Source organism: Epinephelus moara, chromosome 12, assembly GCF_006386435.1.
Source record: "Epinephelus moara isolate mb chromosome 12, YSFRI_EMoa_1.0, whole genome shotgun sequence".
NCBI lineage: Eukaryota > Metazoa > Chordata > Actinopteri > Perciformes > Serranidae > Epinephelus > Epinephelus moara.
The window spans coordinates 5,163,548-5,169,448 of record NC_065517.1 but is presented as its reverse complement, the minus strand read 5'-3'; the positions used below and the strand labels follow the sequence as shown (position 1 = coordinate 5,169,448).

General features: G+C 39.7%; 1 long non-coding RNA gene across 1 annotated transcript in view; it reads right to left on the bottom strand.

Annotated features, from left to right (window-relative positions):
* Positions 1-1,950: 1,950 nt before the first annotated feature.
* The window catches only part of LOC126398893 (uncharacterized), a 6,599-nt gene continuing 2,648 nt past the window's right edge, over positions 1,951-5,901 (bottom strand). Inside the window, exons 2-3 of the long non-coding RNA XR_007570829.1 lie at positions 2,440-2,690; positions 1,951-2,334 (exon numbers count right to left, since the gene is read on the bottom strand). This is a non-coding gene — a long non-coding RNA (uncharacterized LOC126398893). The remainder of the gene's footprint in view (positions 2,335-2,439; positions 2,691-5,901) is intronic.

Genomic DNA, 5,901 nt, shown 5'->3' with positions numbered 1-5,901 from the left:
TAAGTCATATTTTTCACTGTGCTGTCCACGTTTATATAGCCTGCATGAAGCAACATGGTAAGTAGGCACGGGGCAGAGTATCTGAGATGTGCTTTTTGTAGTCCATCTAAACTAAACTGTAGTTTCACCACGGTCGACCTACGTCACTGACATCCGCCGTCGCATGATGACGTAGCCCAGCGTAAGTGCGGTCGGATNTGGTAAGTAGGCACGGGGCAGAGTATCTGAGATGTGCTTTTTGTAGTCCATCTAAACTAAACTGTAGTTTCACCACGGTCGACCTACGTCACTGACATCCGCCGTCGCATGATGACGTAGCCCAGCGTAAGTGCGGTCGGATTTTCTCAGCTCCGCGGTTCTCTTTTCCTAAGTCCTTATGAATTCTCCTACTCATCTTTCCTTGACCTCATGACATTTCCCACCGAGGTCAAGGAATAGTGATTAGGAATTGACGATAGGAGGGACTTTCCGACCGCAGCGAGAGCCTGGTCCAGCTACTTTGCGGGGGTTCCACCTCTTAAAGAGCCTGTTGACATCCCTCTCCTGGATAGTGAGAGTAGTGGTGGGGGAGGAGGGGGCCATAAGTGTGGGCAGTTGAGGTGGGCGGCAGGCCCCTGCTGAGGTGGTGGAGGTGATGCTGGTGGGATGGAGCTGGTGGTTGTGGGAGATGGTGTCTGGACTGTCCCATTGTCTTTCAAATCGACAGTAAAATTTAAAAATTGTAATTCTTAAAATACTGGTAAATTTTGTCAAACCATGTCACCTACATCACATTAATACTTGGAAACATCTTAAATCAGATGTCAATGTTAGCAGCAAGCTAATGCTAAGGTCTTATAACATTAGCTGTGAGCTTCATCTTACAGACTTTAAGGCATGTACTGTTGAGAGGAATCCTGGCTGTTGCGTCTGTGGGTCGATCGATTATATATTATACACTTTATATTACACAAACACACACACACACACACTGTCACACACACACTCTCACTTCAGTGCTGCTGTATATTTTATTGTGATTGGAATAAATGTCACTGTAATGATGAATCAGCTGAGGCAGTACTTAACTTACATAACTGGATTCTATATGCATTATCACACAATCTGTTTCTAGCTGAGATGACTGTAAAGTCAGTGTGCTGCTCTGTGGGCTTTAAAGATATATGAGAGCTGAGCTCCCTCTAGAGATGTACCTAAGAAGCTGCACATCACAACAATTACATCCTGTAGCTGAGTAGCTGGCACAAAGTACTGGTACTGTATTGTTGTTTTGTTTTACCTGCAGTAGTAGTGGTATAATCAAGCAATATCACACGAGAGGGAGTGATGTTGTACTGTATATCGTCACGGCTGTGATTCGGTCATAGGCACGAGGCTGCAGGCAAAAAAAAGCAAAGCAAAGCAAAGTCTTCTTCAAGTCGGAGAGGACATTGATGATGTACACCCACCACAGCCCAACAACCAAAATGCATCTCATTACAGAGACAGGATTTGTGCACTCATTTAAAAATAGGATACACCTTTACATTCATCCCCTTTTCTTTAGTCTTCTTTTTAGTCAAGTTTTTGTGAGCTGGTGTGCAGTATGCCATAGGGCGATGTGAGGCACTTCAGATCAAATGCCAAGTTTATCATCGAGATCAAATACTACAAATTTCACAATGTTCTAAGGCATTAAGTTAGTAACCCTTTGACTGAAGTGCCTCTACATCATCAAGACTTCTGCTGTGCTTCCAAGTGGCAGCTCATGGCTGGGTGGTAAGAACCCAGGTGAAATCAGCAGCAGAGTATTTTTGGTCCCCAGAGGCAGTCATTTCATGGTTGTGAATTTGAATGAGCCAACCTCTTTTGTGGAGTGTTTTAGTTTGCAAATATTTTTTCAGATTCTTCCCAACATATCAAAAAGACAGACACATAAATCTCATTCAACATTTTTATTTGGTATTGCTTTCTTTTAAGTCAATTATTTGTTCCTGCTGCTTTCCAATATCTTTTAATTGGGTAAGTACTTATCCCATACATGAGATCTTTTTTTTTTCGCATATTCTCTTCTTCTCTCCTTCAGTCTCCTCCACCTTGCCAATTCTGGCCTCACAAGTGATTCCAGAGCAGCTGTCCTCCACTCAGCATGGGACTCGTCAGTGTCCTGAAATGATGATTTAGTTTTGGCTTTTTTTTTGGCAGAAGGATGTGTTGTCTGTTGGTTGTCTGTGTCACGCTGTTCAGGAGTTGATGAGTTCAGATAGAGTTTGACTTGGAAAGACTGGTGTGGAAATGATGGTGCCTGGTGGTTTCACTCCCCACCCCGGAGCCACTAAATATTTCATCCATTTGCTGTAAAAAGGAAAAAAATTCAGTTAAATTAAGAGAAGCACAAGTGGTTAAAAAAATGACACGCTTTATTCCAACATTTATATTACAAACCAAAAGTCACTGTACCTGTCTGGGATTCGTGGCATTCTGGCTGTGAGGATGTAAATGGGAGCAAGCCGGCCTGAAGAGGATGACTGTGGTAAAATGTCTGTTTCAGTAGTGGGGCATCGGGTGAATGTAGCTTCTGGCTGGGTTTGAATGAGACTGGGGGTGGTGGAAACTCTGGGCTGGGGAGTGTGACTCTGAGTGAATGTTGGAGGTTTAGGAGTGGGGGGGGGCAGGCAGTTGGGTGACAGGACTGATAGATTGTGGGTTTACTGCAGAGAAAGAAAGCCAGAAAATTGCAAAGAATTATTCACATGCATTTAAATATTCATGTTTAGCACAATCAAAAGAGAATTTACCTTGAAAGTCTCCTGCAGCTCTTATTTGCTCCAGTATGTCAGAGGCGTACTGGTTATTTTTAAAAAAAATAGCTCTGGTAAAATAATTACCATCTATATTTGTAATGGTATGATGTATCATATATATATATACATGTATATATATATATATTTTTTTTTTTTTAAACATTATTTTTTGGGCTTTTTGCCTTTAATGAACAGGACAGAGTGAAGTGGGGTGAGAGAGAAAGTGGGGGTTGACATGCAGCAAAGGGTTGCAAGCCGGAGTCAGCCTGCAACCACTGCAGTGAGACATCGCCTCTGTACATGGGGCGCTGGCACTATCCACTACGCTACTGACACCCCCATATATTTCTTTTTACTCACCAGTTGCCAGTTTATCAGCAGTTTCTCTGCTTATGCATAGTTTGACAGTACCTTTGTTGTCTTTGAGGGTAACTATGACTCTATCCATGGTTGCTGGTCAAAACCAGGTTCTACAGGTGTCTTATATACCCAATCTAACCCAATATAGCAATAAACTATCACACACCTGTTTAAAATGAAGCAGATTTCTTGTGTGGGAACCCATGACAATTGAACAGATTGTGCCCCACCGCAGTGATTGCTCTGTGTTTTGATTATTTTGCTGATGATGTAACTCAAGAATGTGTTCCTTCTGCTTTACAGCAATTGTTCAAGCAATAACCAATAAATGTATCTGAACTGAACTCTGACTCAGTGTGAATAATAATTGTACCTAGCAGTTACTGTTGCATGTTATGTAGCCAGAGAATAATGACTACATTGCACATAAATTCCATTGTATTAATCATCTTAATGGGTGTATGAGATGTTGTTTGTGATATTTAATATTTATTCTAACAAATTTAACACACTGAAAAACAAACTTTGTACCAATTAATTGGTGGTACTTTTGAAGTTCAATGTTTTGAAGTCATACAAAGTAGAATTCCTAAAACAACATAAGTACTTAACACAGTGGTCACAAGTTTGTTTATCATAACTAAAGGAGAGAATAAGAGAAAAATTGAGCAGATTGTAGGCCTTGAAAGTCATATTGTCATATGACCCTAAATGTAAGAAAATTAACTACTTAATCAACAGTCCAAGCTTTCTCAAAGCTACATGAATTGGCTACACACAGGGAGGAAACGTAACAATTGTGACTACAATTGTATTATTCTTTTAATGGGCTTCCTTTTGCTTTACAAACTATGGAATTCTTGGACTAAACATATTACACCTCTCTGGCTGACAAACATTGTCATCATGTTGCAATTAGGTTTCCTTTATGGTCTTCATTTATTGATTTATTTATATTTGTTTGTAATTATACATAGGCCTATATGAAGTGCATTTGGAATCGAATTTTATTTTTTGTTCTTTTTATGTGTGCCTTGTAAAACACTAGGCCTATGTAATTGCTTGTTTGATAGACCTATAATAATAATAATGTTTGTTAACAGATTAAACCTTTATTGCACAGCATGAGACTAATAGCCTACAGTGTTAAATATTGTAATTACACTGAATATTCTGTTTTAAAGGTGGTGTTTGTTGTCTCAATTAACAGCCAGTCATGGTGGTATCTGTTAGTTATAATTTTAACCCTATTCACCTGGTGTGTCCTCCACTAAAAATCCTCACATCCCACTTACCAGAAGTCTTTGTGCTGCTAAATACTTAAATAATTAAAACAATTCAGTGTTAATATACAAAAGACTATGTGCAGTTTATGATCTGTGATATAAATCTCAATTAAATATCACTATCAGCCACACGTTTTCTGTTAACAGACTAAACCTTCAAATCTGACAAATAAAATTAAACTCTCTCCCATTCAACAAAAATCGAGAGTTTATATGAAACGTCATATTGTTGAGACAACATCTAAACCAATCAGCTGTTAGATCAGGTGAGAGCCAGGCGTTTCCTGTCATGCCCTGAGTCTTGCAGTCGGTGGAGAGGAACTGCAGCGCCTGGCTCTGAAAACTGCAGCCACTTTGCTATCGCGATTTTAGCGCCGTCCACTTCTGTAATACGTCAGAGCAAGTCGGGATGAAGTTGGACACAAAACTAACCGGCATGCATTGTGCTCCAATTGCCGGTGATTGAATCTGCCCTCACTTCCAGCAAATCTCATTTAAGATCTGTTGTAGAATTCTTGAGGTCCATAGTCCCCTTAGAAGTTTCCCCCATTTGTGAGGGTAAAGGTCAAACTGTGAAGCTCACAGTTCTCATTAGAACCTCACCCAGGTCAAGGATGAGTAGAAATTTTAAATAGACCAAATCGGTCCACAGGCGTAAGCTGTTTGGAATGATCCTGTGTTGCTTGCATCTCAAATTGAAATGCAGATGGTTTCTATAATCAGTGAGCTCTCTGTTAAATTATCTTATCAGAATGCTTCTGCTTCAGATGGCTTGTCATTTTTACACAAGGCTTCTCACAGTAAGGTTGGTAATTCTTGTTGTCATAGGGTCCATCTCAAGTCTCTTAATTTTATACTGCTAACTCCTAACTCCTTACTTGAACCGGAAGTCGTTCGAGGTCCGCCATCTTTAAGGCCGTCTCATATCTCTTATTCCTGCCAGTAAGGAGTTAGCGTTAGGAGTTAGGGGGGATCTGTTAGGTGCGATGAGGTAACACGAGAGGTAGTGTTGTTTTTGGCGGCCTGTTTTAATTTTAGTTTTAGTCTAGTCTTTGTGTCAAACTGTCATTTTAGTTTTTATTAGTTTTAGTCACGTTCATACTCTTTTTTGTCTAGTCAAGTTTCAGTCAACTAAAAGTCTGAGCATTTTAGTCTTATTTTAGTCAGAATAATCCATGACTATTTTCGTCTCGTTTTAGTCAATGAAAATTGTATTTTAGTCTCTTTTTAGTAATGCAATTCTATTATACCCAGTCAATATAGTATAAGTACCTGGTATAGTATAACCAAACCAAAATTTTCTTTTCTAAATTAGCTCCCAGTTAGAGCTAAATATATATTTATTTATACAACAGTTAGTTCCGACCCAGTAATTTGATTGGACGAGAGGCATTCCATGAGTGCTGATATAGAGTATAACATCACTGGGACTTATGAGTGCTGATATAGAGTATAACATCACTGGGACTTGT